The sequence below is a fragment of the Aquarana catesbeiana genome, linkage group LG07 (genome assembly GCF_042186555.1).
Source record: "Aquarana catesbeiana isolate 2022-GZ linkage group LG07, ASM4218655v1, whole genome shotgun sequence".
In the NCBI taxonomy this organism is placed as follows: Eukaryota; Metazoa; Chordata; class Amphibia; order Anura; family Ranidae; genus Aquarana; species Aquarana catesbeiana.
In genome coordinates this window covers 248,286,895-248,305,846 of record NC_133330.1, presented here as the reverse complement: position 1 = coordinate 248,305,846, position 18,952 = coordinate 248,286,895, and the positions used below count along the sequence as shown (strand labels likewise).

At 43.0% G+C, this 18,952-nt stretch overlaps 1 protein-coding gene across 1 annotated transcript in view; it reads left to right on the top strand.

The window, feature by feature from the left end:
- Positions 1–11,970: 11,970 nt before the first annotated feature.
- Positions 11,971–18,952, top strand: part of LOC141103513 (uncharacterized) — a 60,648-nt gene continuing 53,666 nt past the window's right edge. The window contains exon 1 of the mRNA XM_073593187.1: positions 11,971–12,119. The gene's annotated coding sequence lies outside the window, so the exon portion shown is untranslated. The remainder of the gene's footprint in view (positions 12,120–18,952) is intronic.

Sequence of the window (18,952 nt, the reverse complement as noted above, 5' to 3'; positions counted from 1 at the left end):
TTTTTCTTCTTGCTATATTACAGACCTAGACACTTGACATCTGGATATATGTTTGGGCATCTGCTAAAACAAGAACAAGTCAGGGGGTGCTAGCTCCCTGGCAAGGGAGCTGGTGGCTTATAGCACTGGAACTAGGAAAACCAATAATGAAGTAAAAATGGTTACCAATGATCATATCAGGAACAGATGGGTGGGGGCTGGAACAGGTAGCCAGCTGTGGTGAAGGTCAAACCAGGAAACCAGGAAATCAGGCTGAAACAGGTCAAAAAGAAAGATAAAAAAAAAGAAGAAGAAATAGATCCGCAACATTGCAGAAGGAAGGTATTTGTGGTCCTGTCAAGTTCTTCTACATACAGCAGCCCCTGCTTCATAAAACGAAGTGGGATTGATTTACTAAAGGAAAATAGGTTATTTGCTTTGCAAGAGAATTTTCCCATAGTTTAGTAACAGAAACTTTTTTTTTTTTTCAAAGGTTACCAAATCAAGTGCAAGGAAATTTTTTAAAAACTGTATTTTTGCTTGCACATGAGCTTCACTGAGCTAAGAGAAAATTCTCCTGCAAAGTGAACAGCCTTCTGTAAATCAACCCTTTGATGTTATTCAGTAGTGGTTGGCTCCCACACAAGACACCGTCTCTTGTATCCAAGCAAGCTAGGGTACCAGTTCTTGGATAGTATCAGAGTCAGAATACAGGAGTTTAGAGATTGGATGAACTCTCAATAAGAAAAAAAAGATTATGAGCACTCCACCCTACTAAGAGAGGCAATGCCTATGCAAATAATGTAAAGAAGCTTGGGAGGACAACAATGTTTATGGTAATATAATATTTCATTGGATATCCAAGAGAAGCTGATCCATTTAGAAGATCTGCATTCCTTTCCTCAGGACTTATTTTATACTGTATGAAGCTTGCAAAGTGGTAAAAGGATAGTAGCAAATATGGAGTGCCAGCTAAACAGCCTAGAAAATAACCCTGATGCTTTTGACTACAGAAAAATGCAGGCATGAGTACAGAGAGAGCACTCGGACAGAAGAACATCCCAAAAACATATTAGCTTCTTTTAAATCAAGCCCACCACTCAGGTAGGCACAAACCAGTGGAGATGAAAACCAGTGTAATTTTATCCTTCAATAGGAAGAGTCCCAGGTGCTGGCTGATGCAGGATGAAGCAGAGAAACCGAGGAAAACTGGAAGCCGCACACCGGTCTGATGATAAGTACTTTTATTGATGAAAAGCTGCATCATAGAAGAACACAAAACACTACAGCAGAAGTGTACAGGGAATATCTGACGCGTTTCGCACTCACAACGAGTGCCTACTCATAGCTTCTTTTAAATTGCCATAGAGGATTCCAGTATTATAAAGACCAGTGGCCTTTCATGTCTCTTTGCCTTTTTGGATAAAGGGATTTTGCTTCTTATTACAGAAGAGCATTCATGGACCTGTAGTGTCTTTAGCAGCCTGTGACTCCAATTATGGGAGAGAGAAGCTGCGCTATATGTAAATGCAGATCAGCAATGCGTTGTGTATTCCAAAACACTGAAGTGCAGTTCAAACATATGACACCCGGGTGAACTATTCCTTAACAGTGCCACCACCTAATAAAAGACTTGCTTACCAGATAATAAGCAGAAAGGAGCGGATGGCTAAAACCCAGCCAGGGCCTTTGTTAAACCAGCGGGGACGTCCAAGCAGGGGTAGTCACTGGCTTAATGCGTGTTCCAATTCCTCTACGGCGTGGATAGCCCATAAACCTCAGCACCCAGCAGGGTAATCGGGGTATAAAAGAAAGGAAACCATAGCATAATCTCGCTTTCACAAGTTTAATATAAAAAAGGTATTGCACTTACATTTAAATTGCAGAGAACTCGCACTAAAAACAGAGCCGGCCGGCTACAATAGAGATACACGTCCTCCTAAGACAACAGTGTGCTGACGTCACCACACTGTTGTCCTAGGAGGACGGGTATCTCTATTGTAGCCAGCCGGCTCTGTTTTTAGCGCGAGTTCTCTAAAATTTAAATGTAAGTGCAATACCTTTTTTATATTAAACTTGTGAAAGCGAGATTACGCTATGGTTTCCTTTCTTTTATACCCCGATTACCCTGCTGGGTGCTGAGGTTTATGGGCTATCCACGCCGTAGAGGAATTGGAGCACGCATTAAGCCAGTGACTACCCCTGCTTGGACGTCCCCGCTTGTTTAACAAAGGCCCTGGCTGGGTTTTAGCCATCCGCTCCTTTCTGCTTACTACCTGGTAAGCGAGTCTTTTATTAGGTGGTGGCACTGTTAAGGAATAGTTCACTCGGGTGTCATACATTTGAACTGCACTTCAGTGTTTTGGAATACACAACGCATTGCTGATCTGCATTTACATATAGCGCAGCTTCTCTCTCCCATTATTACGTGCAATTTTTGCTATATGCTGCTGCTTTATTTGGGACTTTTTATATTTATGATCAATATCAATAATCTGTAATACTTTAATAAGAATTTATGATAAAGAAGACTTAATGCACAAATAGTTGTACAAAACTGTATGGGGTTGATTTACTAAAACCGGAGAGTGCAAAATCTGGTAAAGCCGTGCATGGTAATCAATCAGCTTCTAACTTCAGCTTGTTCAATTAAGTTTTGACTTAAAAAAAAAAAGGAAGTTGATTGGTTTATATATATATATATATATATCATATACAATTGTGACTCAGGCATTCATTGATTCATTGGATGGATTAATTAAAATCATATAGGTTTTATTTTTTGACACATTGAGGTGCTGGATTTTCTCTCTTTTTTGGACGTTTGAATGCCTGAGTACTGGGGCTCACGTCGAATCACATGTGTTTCCATCTCATCCTGCTAATCATTAAGGTTTATTTTGAGGTAGCAGCACTATTTCAATTGCTGTATGGACCCATCGGATATAGGTAGCCTTCTTCATGTCAGAGCTGCCCCTAAAGACTGATTGGTGGGGTATCTTCAAGAACCAGCAGGAGAAGTGTAAGAAGCACAGATCTGTGTAATAACTGAATGAGGCAGTGCACTAGTAACATCAGTGTCACGTACCTGGTAGGTTGTGAGCCTGAAGTGCAGGAAAAGACCTCCCTTACAGCTCCCACTCCCGTTCCCCTGGAATGGAGACAGAGGGCCAGGAGTGAAGAGTGGTATGGGTGCCTGGCAGGATCAACAGTTGCTGAAAGTCCAGTAGTGGTGGCACCCTCTGGAGTCAGTAGTCTGAGGAGTAGACTGAGGACAGAGACTGGAATGCAGGACTGGAACCAGGAACAACAGCAGGTATTAGCAGACTGGAAGCTGGACTGGAACAACAGCAGAAGATAGCCTGAAACACTGGACTGGAACCAGGAACAACAGCAGGTAATAGACTGGAACGCTGGACTGGAACACAGCAGAAGATAGCCTGGAACGCTGGGCTGGAACACAGCAGAAGGTAGCCTGGAACGCTGGACTGGAACCAGGAACTACAGCAGGTAATAGACTGGAACGCTGGACTGGTACACAGCAGAAGATAGCCTGGAACGCTGGGCTGGAACACAGCAGATGGTAGCCTGGAACGCTGGACTGGAACCAGGAACAACAGCAGGTAATAGCAGACTGGAAGCTGGACTGGAACCAGGAACAACAGCAGGTAATAGCAGACTGGAAGCTGATGAACACAGCGGAGGGTCAACAAGCCGGTGGTCAGTAACGTTCGGACAGCAGAGGTACCAGGGGTAATGCAGAGGGATGGTCAGGCAAGCCAAGAGGGTCTGGTGCAGGCAGATAGCAGGATCGTCAAACAGGAAGCCGGGTCAGATAACAGGAAACACAGATCAGATCAGGTAACACTCACAGAACGCTGTAGAGCAGACAGCGGGGATGGAGTGTGACAGGCAGGTTTAAATAGCCCGCCTGACACCAGCGGGAGTGCGCGCGCGTGCCCGTGCGTGACCGCACCCGTGAACGCGCGCGCATGCGCAATGGGACCCGTGGCCGTGTTCCCGTGCGCCTGGGACGCCGGTTACTGGCAGGATCTTCGTGACATTGCCCCCCCCAAGGGGCAGCCTCCGGCTGCCCCTTTGAAAAAATTTCTCTGGATGATCTGTTTTAAAGGCTTGTAACAGGTCTTCAGCATGAATATTATCCTCTGGTTCCCAAGAATTCTCCTCTGGGCCAAACCCCTTCCACTTTATTAAGAATTGATTTTGGTTACCTCTTTTCCTGTGGTCCATGATAGCCTCCACCTCGAATTCCTCTTCCCCATCTACCAGGATTGGATCAGGAGGATCCATACTTCGACCTGGAAATGGGTTAGTAATAGATGGTTTAAGCAAGGACACGTGAAAAACTGGATGTACCTTTAGTGAATCCGGGAGTTCAAGTTTAACAGGGAATGGTCCAAGAAATTTGGGACCCAATTTCTTGGAAGGGCAGGCCAAGCTGAGGTTTATGGTGGACAACCATACCTGATCCCCAGGTGCAAGTAAGAGCTCACCTCGCCTCTTTTTATCGAAGGTTGCTTTGTTGTACTCCTGGGTTCTGGTCATGGTGTCCTGTAAAACTTGGTTGTTAGAGGTAAAGAAATCCAATTTCTCCTGAACTGCGGGTACTGTGCATTCTGGAAGAGAGTTTGGTAAAAATGAGGGGTGGAAACCATAATTCGCAAAAAACGGAGTTTGCTTGATAGCAGAATGAATAGAATTGTTATAAGCGAATTCGGCCATTGGTAAAACAGCAATCCAATTATCTTGGGCAAAGGAAGAAAAACAGCGCAAATATTGTTCAAGGGTCTGGTTTGTTCTTTCTGTTTGCCCATTAGTCTGGGGGTGATAAGCCGATGAAAATGAGAGTTCAATGTCCAAGGTTTTACACAAAGCCCTCCAGAATCGAGAGGTAAATTGTACCCCTCGATATGAAACGATGTTAACTGGTACCCCATGGAGCCTGACGACCTCTTTAATGAATGCTTGTGCTGTTTCTGTAGCTGAAGGGGTACCCTTCATTGGGACAAAGTGCGCCATCTTCGACAACCGGTCCACTATGACAAAGATTGAAGTGAAACCCCCGGCCGGGGGTAGTTCTACAATAAAATCTATTGAGAGCATTTTCCAGGGTCTATCTGGGACAGACAAGGGTTTTAGTAGACCCCATGCCTTTGTTTTGTGCCCTTTGTTCCTAAGGCAGGTGGTACAGGACTCTACAAACTCTTTACAATCTTTGCGCAGCTGAGGCCACCAGAAGGTGCGCTGAACCAAATCAGTGGTCTTAGCCACACCGAAATGCCCAGCCAGCGCATGGTCGTGGCAGAGCTCTAGTACTGGAACTCGTAGTGTTTCAGGTATAAAGATCCTACTCTCATGCCACAATAACCCATCCTTAACCTGTAGCTCTGTCTTAATGGAAGATTCTAGTTCTGCGGAGGCCTGTTTAATCTGGGAAAGCAGGTTTCCCTGAAGTAGAAGAAAGTTCCCTGGAGACAAAATGGTGTCTGGAGGGGAAATCTCTTGAGGTTTGTGAAACATCCTAGACAGGGCGTCAGGTTTGGTATTCTTGGAGCCAGGACGGTAAGTGACATGGAAGGAGAACCTGGAGAAAAAGAGAGCCCACCTGGCCTGACGTGGTTTCAACCTCTTTGCAGACCTCAAATACTCCAGGTTCTTATGATCTGTAAAGATTAAAACTGGATGAGCGGCACCCTCCAACAGATAGCGCCACTCCTCCAATGCTGACTTGATTGCCAACAACTCTCTGTCACCTACATCATAATTTCTCTCTGCCGTGGATAATTTACGAGAAAAGAAAGCCACAGGATGCAGCAGGGCTTTGGTTCCCTGTCTTTGGGATAATACTGCTCCTACAGCAATTTCAGATGCATCCACTTCTAGAATAAATGGCAGAGAGGAATCTGGATGCTTCAGTACAGAGGCGGAGGTAAAAAGGCCCTTGAGAGTCTCAAAAGCCTTTTGAGCCTTGGACGACCAATGGAAGCGTGTACCCTGTTTGGTAAGCTGTGTGATGGGTGCAATGATGGCTGAGAGCTCCTTAATAAATTTGCGGTAAAAATTAGCGAATCCAACGAATCGCTGGATTCCTTTCTTATCAATCGGGACTGGCCAATCTAGAACAGCCATGACCTTCTGGGGGTCCATTTTAATGCCCTTGCTGGAGATGACTAACCCTAAAAATGGAATACTTTCCTGTTCGAATTCACATTTTTCAGCCTTTGCATATAGACCGTGTTGTCGAAGTTGGCCCAATACACTTCTGACGTGCCTGCGATGGGATTCAAGGGACCAAGAGAAAATCAATATGTCGTCTAAATAGACGATGACAAACAGGTCTAGAAAGTCACGTAACACATCATTAATGAAGTATTGAAATGTGGCAGGGGCATTACACGGGCCAAAAGGCATCACGAGGTACTCAAAATGTCCATAACGGGTACGAAAAGCGGTCTTCCATTCGTCTCCATCCCTGATACGAACCAAATTGTAGGCCCCACGGAGATCAAGTTTGGTGAATATGGTAGCCGTCCCCAGTCTCTGAAACAACTCTGGTACTAAGGGGAGAGGGTACCGATTCTTTACAGTAATTTTATTTAGTTCGCGGTAATCCACACACGGCCTGAGGGTTTTATCTTTTTTCTGCACGAAGAAGATGCCTGCACCTGCGGGGGACGTGGATGGACGAATGAAGCCTCTTTTGAGGTTTTCGTCAATGTATTCCTTCAATGCCCCTTGCTCCACCTCAGTCAGGGGAAATATTCTTCCAAAATGAATTTCAGCACCAGGAAGTAACTCAATGGGACAGTCATAGGCCCGGTGAGGGGGTAACACCCCTGCCCTCTGTTTACTAAATACGTCCAGGAAATCATGATAGGCGGAAGGAATGGATTGAAGTAGACTAGGATCTGTATCTAGGCATAACAGAGTAGAGTTCTCCTGGATGTTCTGGGTTCTGCAAAACTGTTGGCAGTACGGAGAGGGAAAGGTCACCTCACCCGTGATCCAATTTATGTCCGGATTATGGGCCTGTAACCATGGCATACCGAGTATTATGGGAAACAGGGGTGAAGCGATAATGTCCAGGCGCAGCTGTTCCTGATGGACGTTAGAAACGAAAACGGGTATTGGCATAGTCTCTTGGGTGACAGGTCCAGACTTGATAGCGGTCCCATCAGCTAGATGGATAGAAAGTCCATGGGCTTTAGGTGACAAGGGTATTTGGTGTTGGATGGCAAAACGAGAATCCATGAAACAGCTGCAAGCTCCTGAGTCAATAATGGCGGTGATTTGTAGATCCTTCCCTGGAAGCTGTAGCAGAAGAGGAAGAGCAAGGTGAGTGGTATTTTTAACCAGAGATGTCACATAGTCAGTAGACAGGGATAAACACTTACGGAGTTTGAGGGGACAGTTCCTAACATAGTGCCTGGGTTCCCCACAATACAGGCACAAGTTATTTGCTCGACGACGTTGTCGTTCCTCTGGGGTGAGTGAAGGCCGCAGGACTCCTAATTGCATTGGCTCAGGTAAGTTAAGCGTGGAGGTAGGTGGTGTTGATGATGGGTGATGGGGAACCTTAGGGGTAACCCAAGTTGGACGAGAAGACCCCATAGCTTTCTCAGACCTGCGCTCTCGTAGGCGTCGATCGATCTGGATCGCTAGATCGATTAAAGCATTTAAAGTCTGTGGTGTACCCACCCTGGCCAGTTCATCCTTCAGAGGATCAGAAAGTCCGAACCGAAATTGATAACGGAGAGCCGCATCGTTCCAGTTAGTATCCGCACTCCACTTCCGGAATTCAGCCACATAATCCTCTGCTGCTCTGTGATCTTGTTGAAGGGTGTGTAGAGCCGCCTCTGCAGTTACAGATAGCTGGGGGTCATCATATAACTGGCCTAGTGCGTCAAAGAAAGTGGAGAGGTTGGTCAGAGATATGTCCTTTTGCTCTAAGAGGCGATGGACCCAGGTTTGGGGGTCACCAGAGAGTAGAGAAATTACGTAGCCCACCTTTGTAGCCTCCAGGGAAAAGGTACGTGGCTGAAGAGCAAAAAATAGTTCGCAGGAGTTGCGGAAGGCTCTGAACTTATGGCGATTTCCAAAGAAACGTTCAGGTGTGGGAACCTTAGGTTCCGGAGGGAGCATCACCACCGTTGAGGAAGGCCCAACTGAAGGAGCAGGAGCAGAGGAAGCTCCCTGGGTCCCAATGAGGTTAGACAGGGTTAACACTCGTTCCTCCAGTCTGGTGTATCCTTGCTGCAGATTTTTGACTGCTTCAGTCAATCCTGCCAGGTGTGCACAGAGTTCCTCCATGGGAGACGTTCCCTGCTCAGGCTCAGACATGGCTGTCTGCTACTGTCACGTACCTGGTAGGTTGTGAGCCTGAAGTGCAGGAAAAGACCTCCCTTACAGCTCCCACTCCCGTTCCCCTGGAATGGAGACAGAGGGCCAGGAGTGAAGAGTGGTATGGGTGCCTGGCAGGATCAACAGTTGCTGAAAGTCCAGTAGTGGTGGCACCCTCTGGAGTCAGTAGTCTGAGGAGTAGACTGAGGACAGAGACTGGACTGGAACCAGGAACAACAGCAGGTAATAGACTGGAACGCTGGACTGGAACACAGCAGAAGATAGCCTGGAACGCTGGGCTGGAACACAGCAGAAGGTAGCCTGGAATGCTGGACTGGAACCAGGAACTACAGCAGGTAATAGACTGGAACGCTGGACTGGTACACAGCAGAAGGTAGCCTGGAACGCTGGGCTGGAACACAGCAGAAGGTAGCCTGGAACGCTGGACTGGAACCAGGAACAACAGCAGGTAATAGCAGACTGGAAGTTGGACTGGAACCAGGAACAACAGCAGGTAATAGCAGACTGGAAGCTGATGAACACAGCGGAGGGTCAACAAGCCGGTGGTCAGTAACGTTCGGACAGCAGAGGTACCAGGGGTAATGCAGAGGGATGGTCAGGCAAGCCAAGAGGGTCTGGTGCAGGCAGATAGCAGGATCGTCAAACAGGAAGCCGGGTCAGATAACAGGAAACACAGATCAGATCAGGTAACACTCACAGAACGCTGTAGAGCAGACAGCGGGGATGGAGTGTGACAGGCAGGTTTAAATAGCCCGCCTGACACCAGCGGGAGTGCGCGCACGCGTGCCCGTGCGTGACTGCACCCGTGAACGCGCGCGCATGCACAATGGGACCCGTGGCCGGGTTCCCGTGCGCCTGGGACGCCGGTTACTGGCAGGATCTTCATGACAATCAGCAAATCCCATCTTTAATCCTGTAACATTTCCAGTCAAATGCAACAATGCCTTAGATCTCACACTGTAGATTTACAGTATAGCTATAAGGCTGCAGGCACAAGAGTGCCTAGAAGCAAATACCTGGAAGTTAACAGCTATTTTTAGAAGGAATTTGTACAAAAGTACATTTTTCAGGGGAATTACTTGAACATTTCTAGAGGTCTTCTATATAGCAAGTTCACTTTAAGTTGTTCTGACACTGCCAACTTTTTTCAATCTGACAGATCTGGCTCATTGTTAGACACATTTCTGTCTATGACTTTTACAAAGGAAACATTGAGGCTGATGTACCAACATGCCTTTAAGAACTGTCATTATTGCCTCACAGCCACATTCAGGGACAAACTGCATTATAAAATGACAAATAAATGAATTCAATTCATTGTATTCTACTTGGTGGCTATAGGGTTACTGATAATTTACTAGTACTTTGGTGCTTCACACACAAGTAGTGAAGGGAAGAAATCATCAGAGGAACCTTAAAGTACGTACAACACAGAAAAAAAACTTTTGCCCTCGGGACTTTTAAAGAGTCACACCTAGGACAGTAAATGTAAAAATATGATTTTTTTTTATTATCATACATTCAAAAACATATGTACCACAATGATAAAGAAGACATAAATGATGAACATGAATGGTGCTGCATATAGTTCATATGAAAAAATTAGATATGCGGGACCTGAAAGCACCATACAGATACCCCAATTGATCTAGAGCTGCTGCGCGGATGATCTCTACGCATTTTGCAGGGTAATTCTCGCTTCCTCATGAGAGGCACAGGTAGGTATCCAGAGATGAAAATGAATCAATGAATAATAATAATAAACAAAAACAATTAAAAAGGAAGGAAGGGGTAGTAGGGGGAAAGGCATTTGGCACTACTTGTAAGTTACAGATATTGAGATATAATCATACATACATGGCTTTCCTCCTGCCCTTTCCCCCTACTACCCCTTCCTCCCCTTTTAATATTTTTTTTTGCTTATTATTATTATTATTATTATTATTATTATTCATTGATTCATTTTTATCTCCAGATACCTACCTGCGCTTCTCCTGAGGAAGCGAGAATTACCTTGCGAAACGCGTAGAGATCATTCACGCAGCAGCTCTAGATCAATTGGGGTATCTGTATGGTGCTTTCAGGTCCCGCATATCTAATTATTTTCATATGAACTCTATGCAGCACCATACATATGAATTTGGGACTGAAACACTACCTCAACCCTTCTCACATTAGCTCTCATTGTCTGTCTACGAACCTTAAAGTACACCTGTCATGGTAGACACAGGGTGGCCTCCATTCCTAGCATCTTTCTAAAAATGTTAGTTTTTTGGCCTAAGCATGCAGCAAATGAGAGTAAAAAAAGTCATAATTCCTCAGGTATAACCTTGTTTTATGTCAGGGATTCAGAAAGCATGATTACTGTTGGAAGCCAGGGTCAGCAATAACAGCCTACATATTCTACACCTCTCGCAACAGCTATTTTTTAAAAGGCATTGGCTTTACATAGCAGGATAAATGTCAGGTAACACAATACTGTACTGTGTATGTTCCATTAAATTTACATCAGGTTTTCTGTAGGTAAGAGGCAGAGGAGGGTGTTCCAGCGTTACAAAAAGGCATGACTGTGTTCCTCTCAAAAGACATTATTTTAACTTTTGTCTGGAGAGTTATTGACAACTTTTTAAAGGATACTTTCTATTACCTTCAAAAAAAATTGTCAGCATCTAATGCTTCACAGTGTTAATAAAATGTTAATATAAACAGGTGTTAAGAAATACTTACAAAAGTATACTGAGCTAAAAGTGCTCATTTGACAAGACAAAGTTACCTGCCTAAATTAAAATATTAGGGAATAGCAACTATTTGATTATTCCTAACTACTTAATCAGGGCTTTATTGAGTAACCCCCAACCAGCACCACCTCCTCCCGGAGCTTCTAGCAAAAAAGAAGAAAAAAACGAATTATGCACCAATTTAAAGATTAACAATATTAAATCTATTACATTGTCCATAATTCTTTGAATGTATAAGTAGCAATAATGAACTACAATTATAATAGGCACTGCTGCTGAGCAAGTATGATTTGTCCAGGACCTGCTTCTGTAAATAGCACTGCAGTTCTTTTCTATCGCTATCCTAATCTAGTGTAAATGGGCATTCTTCTTTTGGTCTTTCACTGTAGTCCAATCTCCTGGAATTAAAAAAAATAACAAATTGTAGGGAATAAAGAAAAAAGGGAGATTAATTTATCATTAAGACTCCGCTTAATTGAAGTCAATTCTGAACAAAACTTGAATTCAATTTCTTCTCATTAAATTGAATGTGCTCTGCTATTCTTTCTTCGTAGCTTTGAGCAAGCAGCTGAGAACAAGGGGACTAACATCAAAATTATTAAATTGAGGAGATTTTTATTTGGTCTTCCTATCATGCCAGAATGGCTTTGATGGGGGAGCTGCTTTTTTTTTTTTTTTTTTTCCTTTTTTTTGGCATGGAACGGAAAGAAGAGCAGCTGGAGGAAAAAAAAATCAAATGAAGCCGAGCCTTGAAAATTGAAGAAAACGCAAGCTTAATAATATTTAATAATTAAATTTCCACAAACAATGGTAGCAAATGAAGTAATCTGCAAAGTCTGTGAACTCATTTGCATAATTGATGCCAGTCCCCTGTAAATGAATAATGAAGATAATAAAAGATGTTGCTAAAATGAGTACAATAACATGAAATTTCATCAAGCTGAGCTCCCTGATTAATCTGCTCTTGCAAATCAGTACTGAGAGGAGAGAGCATGATTAACCACACTGAGGACTGCAGCGGTAAGCATGGAGCTCCTTTCTGTGGTCTCCAAACCCCTCTGGTGCCCCCCCCCCCCCATTACCACCCTCCCCAGGTGTGCACCCTTCTTTCTCATGATTCCTTCTTTGCTCCATCTCCTTCCTCTCTTTCTTCTTTTGTATGTGTCCCATCCCATAGCTCTGACTCTCCTGCTTATTCTAGCCTTGGTGACAGCTGCTGCTGCAGGCACTCTCTCTAATGGAGTTCTGGCCCCCAGCAGTAAATAACTAAATTTAAAGAGCAATTAATGTTGTCATTAACCACTTCTTCACTGCATATTGTCATTGTTTTCCATGACAGCAAGCAAACTTGATTGATTTAAAAAAAATAAAACTAAACTGCTTACTGATTTGTGAAGTGTATGTAAACTACGAGATTTAACTTTTGTTTGCTCCCTTTTGGTCTGTTAATATGCCATTAAATGTGTTTTCTGATATCTGTTTGATAAGTGCAAAAAATAACAGTTGATCCCACCAGAAATCCAGTGTTGTCCTGTGCTTTTCGAGGGACTGTCCCCGATTTGGACCAATGTCCCTCTGTCCCCCTCAGTTGTCCCTCATTTTGGTTTGATCCATATAGTACATAAAACTAACTTTTTTTCCTTTCAAAAAGTGTTTCCCGGTGCTAATCCTTTCATCCAATTTCTAAATTGCTGCATTTGTACATTTCAAAAGCCAATATAAAGAAATAGTAGTGGTAAAAAAAAGCCCTTGTGGATTTAATTAACCTTTTTTTTTTTTGTTAATTCTTCTTTAAGGGGGTGTGGCAGGGAGCGTATCCTATGCCTACATACATTTGCTAGTAGGTGTCCCTCATTCCCATCTCAAAATGTTGGGAGATATGACTCTAGGCATTGTTTTTAGCCCTTCTCAGCTTACTGACTTACTCAGCTACAGAACACCTCTCCCTATATTATACAGGTTAAGAGGTGTTCTGTAGTCCAAACACTTTCTGTCCTAGGGTGACAACAATACTCCTCCAAAGACACAGTAGATTGACTGAGCATTGCACCCTATGTCAGGAAGTTTGGTACTGCCAGAATTGCCAAAATAAGATAAAGGGGGAAAAAAAGAAAGAAAATTAATTCAAACTCCAAATCTAAGGACTGATAAGCCCACATGTATTTATTTTGTGTTCCGTAATCTCAGATGTTTCATTTGTAATCATTTTTATATACATGTACCAGTTTTTATGCCTCTGCTCTATCACAAGATTGTTGGTGCCTGCTTTTCATATCTGTCAGCAGCTATTGTTTTTTTTTTCTTTTTTTTTTTTTTGCTGAAATTAGTAGATTTAAGCCTTTAGCATCCTGGGCTCTAGTAGTAGCTGACTACAACCAGAGTAAAAGATAAAGGCCATAGAACAATTCCTGCAATTTCAGCAGTTTTGGCAACCTACTTAATATATTAAGTATTAGGAAGCCTGCCTTTATACGCCCATTAACTTTAATAGCATCCCAGTCTTAGTCCATAGGTTTCAATATTGAGTTAGCCCACCCTTTGCAGCTGTCCACAAGGTTTAGGAGTGTGTCTATGGGAAAGTTTGACTGTTCTTCGAGAAGCGCATTTGTGAGGTCAGTCACTGATGTGGACGAGAAGGCCTGGTACGCAGTCTCCGCTCTAATTCATCCCAAAGGTGTTCTATTGGGTTGAGGTCAGGACTTGTGTTGTTTGTGCACTGGTGTGCAATCATGTTGGAACAGGAAAGGGCCATATCCAAACTGTTCCCACAAAGTTGGGAGCATGAAATTGTCCAAAATGTCTTAGTATGTTGACACCTTAAGAGTTCCTTTCCTTTGAACTAAGGGGCCAATCCCAAACCCTGAAAAACAACCCCACACCTTAATCCCCCCTCCACCAAATGATTTGGATCAGTGCACAAAGCAAGGTCCATAAAGACATGGATGAGCGAGTTTGGGGTGGAGTAACTTGACTGGCTTGAGTCCTGACCTCAACCCGATAGAACACCTTTGGGATGAATTAGAGCGGAGACTGCGAGCCAGGCCTTCTTGTCCACATCAGTGCCTGACCTCACAAATGTGCATCTGGAAGAATGGTCAAACTTTCCCATACACACACTCCTAAACCTTGTGGACAGCCTTCCCAGAAGAGTTGAAGTTGTTATAGCTGCAAAGGGTGGCCCAACTTAATATTGAATCCTATGGACTAAGACTGGGATGCCATTAAAGTTCATGTGCGTGTAAAGGCAGGCATCCCAATTGTTTTGGTAATATAGTGTATACAGTATAATGGCAGGCAGGTGCCAGATAACGTGCATCTGTTAGGGGGAGTATCAAGCAAATTAAAGTCTATCTATCCCAATCACAATCGTTCTGCCCAGAGACAAGCTGTGCCACCAGTGCCTCCCTTTGCAGCTTTTATCTTCCATTCTCTACAGTGCACTGATTATAAACCTGCAGTTATCAGAGCTGACCTTGCAAGTTTATGAAATGACTCTCAGAAAGTTTGCTGCCTCAAGGCGAAGCAGATCAATTCTGCAAGTCTCAGCCCCCTCTAATATCTATAGGCAGCCTAAGAGACCAGCTTAAGCAGGCCAAAACAGAGGACCTTAGTTAATGCCTTCTACTGAAAAAGTTTTCAGTTGGATGTTTTAATCGGTTTATTGTTCACTCTCACGATATAAAGCAGGTCTATGGGATAAGAACATACATTAGTACATGACTATCAGCTGGAGAAAAAAAATCGATATTATTGTTGTTCTGCAACCAGCTCAAGCTGTAATTATAACCAAGCAGATGTCTCACTGAGAACAATGACATGCAAGACTTTTACCTGACCTTCTTTGTACCATCAGAGTGCCAAAACCCACTATATTCTTTTCTCTTACTTCGAAGAGAAATGTGTTTCCATTTCTAAAAAGATTATAGGACAATTGGTGCCCAGTCACATTGTGATTGTTATATCATGCTCTGTGTGCAATAACTATAACTTCCAAGTTACAGTATTCTTTGTTATTGTCAACCCACCGTTGCCCACTTGTCCCAAGCAATGCTATTGCAGTTCTTATTATTACCTGGCTTTGTATCAGTACCGTAGTGATGAAAGATTATGTGGCATTATTTGGTTCTATACATACTGTGCAGTTTAGTGTACATCCAATAGTGCATGTGAAGTTTAGAAGTCCAACATATGAGAACAATAGTGTGTTATATTGAGTGATAAAAGTGATAAATATCTAAAAAGACAAAAAAAAGTCATTGTTTTGCCACCACTACCAATAAACATAAAAGTGAACACTTCATAGCTATTATGTGGATGTTCCAATTCTTAATTTATTGCAATCCTTTTTTTTTTAAAGTGGTTGTAAAGGCTGGAGTTTTTTAACCTTCATACATTCTATGCATGAAGGTAAAAAACCTTCTGTGTGCTGCTCCACCCACAGCCCCCCTAATACTCACCTGAGCTCCCTCTCAATCCAGGGATGTGCATGAGAGCCTTGGCTGTCACTGAACTGCCTCTCTTAATTGGCTGAGACAGCAATGGGAGCCATTCAATCACAGCCAGGGAGCCAATGAGGAGAAAGTGGGGGTGGGGCCGAGCTGTGGCTCTATGTGTCTTATGGATGCAAAGAGCAGGGCTCAGGAGCAAGCATGCACCAGTGCCCCCATAGCAAACTGATCACTATTGTGGGCACTGGTCAGGAGGGAGCAGTCAGGAGTGCCGGCAGGGGACCTGAGAAGAAGAAGATTGGGGCAGCTCTGTGCAAAACCATTGCACAGAGCAGGTAAGTATAACATGTTTGTTATTTAAAAAAAAAAAAAAAACCTTTAATACCACTTTAATCTACCTTACTGTTCACCAGAAATTAGCTAAATATATTTCACTAGGGTTTCAGAAAGGCAAGCAACCCAGCAATATAGTCCAAAAGTTAGTAATTTTAAAAATTTGATAATGTTTTTTAAATCTATAGATGAAAGAATTTTCTTTTATGGTTCTCATGCAGTACACAATTGGCACAATGAGATTTTCTAGGTTTTTTTAAAGTTACCTTAAGCAACTGAAAAGAAGTGTTGACCCTGGCCAAAGCCCTGAGCACAGGATCTAAATTAACCTCATGCACCAGAAGTCACTCACCAATGTTGTACAATTATAACCCCCTGTTGTACATTAATGATCCATGGACCGATGACCGGGTTTCATTCCAGGGCTCTGAATTTATCAAACAGATAAGAGGAAAGAGACAAAGCACCTGGATTAATTAATATGACCTCAGACAATTAATCATAGCTTTGCAGCTTTCATTTTTAATTAAGAAGATAAACTGGCTGGCATTTGTGGAGAATAGTGAACCAGGGTGGTGTGGCCTTACCTAGGATGCTCGATTTTACATAAAGCATTATAGCCATTAGAGAGTTAATGCATAGGCATACAAAGGAATAATGTTGATCAAAAACCCTTTAGTTCACTATGTATTGTTCAGTTCAGTTATTGTAATGTCCTAAGAATCTGAGCACACACAAGATGAAAGTTGAAATTAGGCTTTAAGCAGTCATGTTAATGGTAGGGAGGAGAAAATACTTTAAATTCCTATATATATACTATATTACCAAAAGTATTGGGATGCCTGCCTTTACACGCACATGAACTGGCATCCCAGTCTTAAGCCCCGTACACACAATCGGACTTTCCGGCGGGAGATGTTGATATTAGATGTTGGAAATCCGACCGTGTGTATGCTCCATCGGACAATTGTTGTCGGACTTTCCACCAACAAATGTTGGCTAGCACGTTCTCATATTTTCTGCCAACAAATGTGTGTTGTCTGATTGTCTGAGAGTGTGTACACAGGTCTGTCGGACAAAAGTCCAAAGTACAAACATGCATGCTCGAAAGCGGAACCGGACAGTCTTGTAAACTAGCGTTTGTAATGGAGAATTAACATTCATGACGTGGCAAATTATGAAATCTCCAAATGTAGCGCACAATTCTTCTTCTTTAATGGGATAATAATGGAGCTGCTTTGCTGATGATACTGATGGAGTTATTGCAAACAGGCTTTTTTTTTTCTAGTGATATCAAGAACAATATTATTATGCTTTTTTTTTTTTGGGCAAGTTACCACAACACCATTATCCTGTAGTTTTTTAAGATCAAAGATACAACTATGTTGGTGTCCCTTGTTAATTTTACATTGTATTTTTTTTAAATGTAACTGCCTACTCCCAAACTGTCATTTGAAGTAAAACACATAGCCAAGTATTATTCTCCACATTTTTTTTATTGTGCATTAAAAAAATTAAAAAAATAAAATTAGACATGCTATCTGCCAATAGAACTTAACCAAAAAGTGCATTTGATGCATCCAAAAATATAGAAAATATACCAAATCAAATCATTATTCAACAAAAAAAATAATGTAAAAGCAATAACTCCAAGGCCAATAATAAATAACACGTTATCTCCTCCGATTCCGCAACATGTCTGGTTGACGAACGGCCGTTCAGAAACGAACTGAAAAGCACGAAATGAAAAGCGCTAAATGAAAAACGTGAAAAGAAAAGCGCGAATCAACCCTCACCAAACTTCTACTAACACTAAATTAGCAGAAGGAGCCCAAAGGGTGGTGCTAAAGAGCTGAAAAACCACGTAGTACGTCTAGTACGTCACTATGTTCCTAATTGTTGGCCAACATTTGTGTGACCGTGTGTATGCAAGACAAGTTTGAGCCAATGCCCTTCAGACAAAATTCCATGGTTTTGTTGGCCAACAATCCGATCGTGTGTACGAGGCATTAGTCTGCAGGGTTCAATATTGAGTTGACCCACCCTTTGCAGCTATACCAACTTCAACTCTTCTGGAAAGGCTGTCCACAAGGTTTAGGAGTGTGTCTATGGGAATGTTTGACCATTGTTCCAAAAGCGCATTTGTGAATGAGAAGGCCTGGATGTGGATGAGAAGGCCTGGCTCACAGTCTCCGTTTTAATTCATCCCAAAGGTGTTCTATCAGGTTGAGGTCAGGGCTCTGTGCAGGCCAGTCAAGTTCCTCCACCCAGAACTCGCTTATACATGTCTTTATGGATCACTGGTCCAAATCATTTGGTGGAGGGGGGGATTATGGTGTTGGGTTGTTTTTTAGGGGTTGGACTTGGCCCCTTTGTTCCAGTAAAGGGAACTCTTAAGGCGTCAGCATACCAAGACATTTCGGACAATTTCATGCTCCCAACTTTGTGGGAACAGTTTGGGGATAGCCCCTTCCTGTTCCAACATGACTGCACACCAGTGCACAAACAAAGTCCATAAAGACATGGCTCTCCACGTTGACTGTTCACTGACTGGTTTATCCTTCACTGGTCCCTCCCCTCATGTCCTAGTTTAAAAGCTCCTCTAACCATTTTCTCCCCCAACAGAGCTCCCCCATTTAGGTGTAGTCTGTCCCTACTTTAGAGCCAGTAGCCAGCCAAAAGGTCATAAGGTCATCCCAGTTCTCTTTGAACCCAAAGCCCTCCTTCTTCTTGTCATTTTTTATTCATGCCCCAAAGTTCCACTTTAAAAATAGTTTCAGGGACTTAGGGTTTAAGATAGAGTTTAAGAAAAGGTAATATTTTCACAAGTACTTCCTGTGGCAAAAGTCATGCCAGAGAGACATCACGATCTTCAAGAGCTAAACAAGTTACCTAAGAAGGAGGGCTTTGGGTTCAAAGAGAACTGGGATGACCTTATGACCTTTTGGCTGGCTACTGGCTCTAAAGTAGGGACAGACTACACCTAAATGGGGGAGCTCTGTTGGGGGAGAAAATGGTTAGAGGAGCTTTTGTTCCTTTTAATAAAAGTGGGCTATCATGCCTTTAAATTAA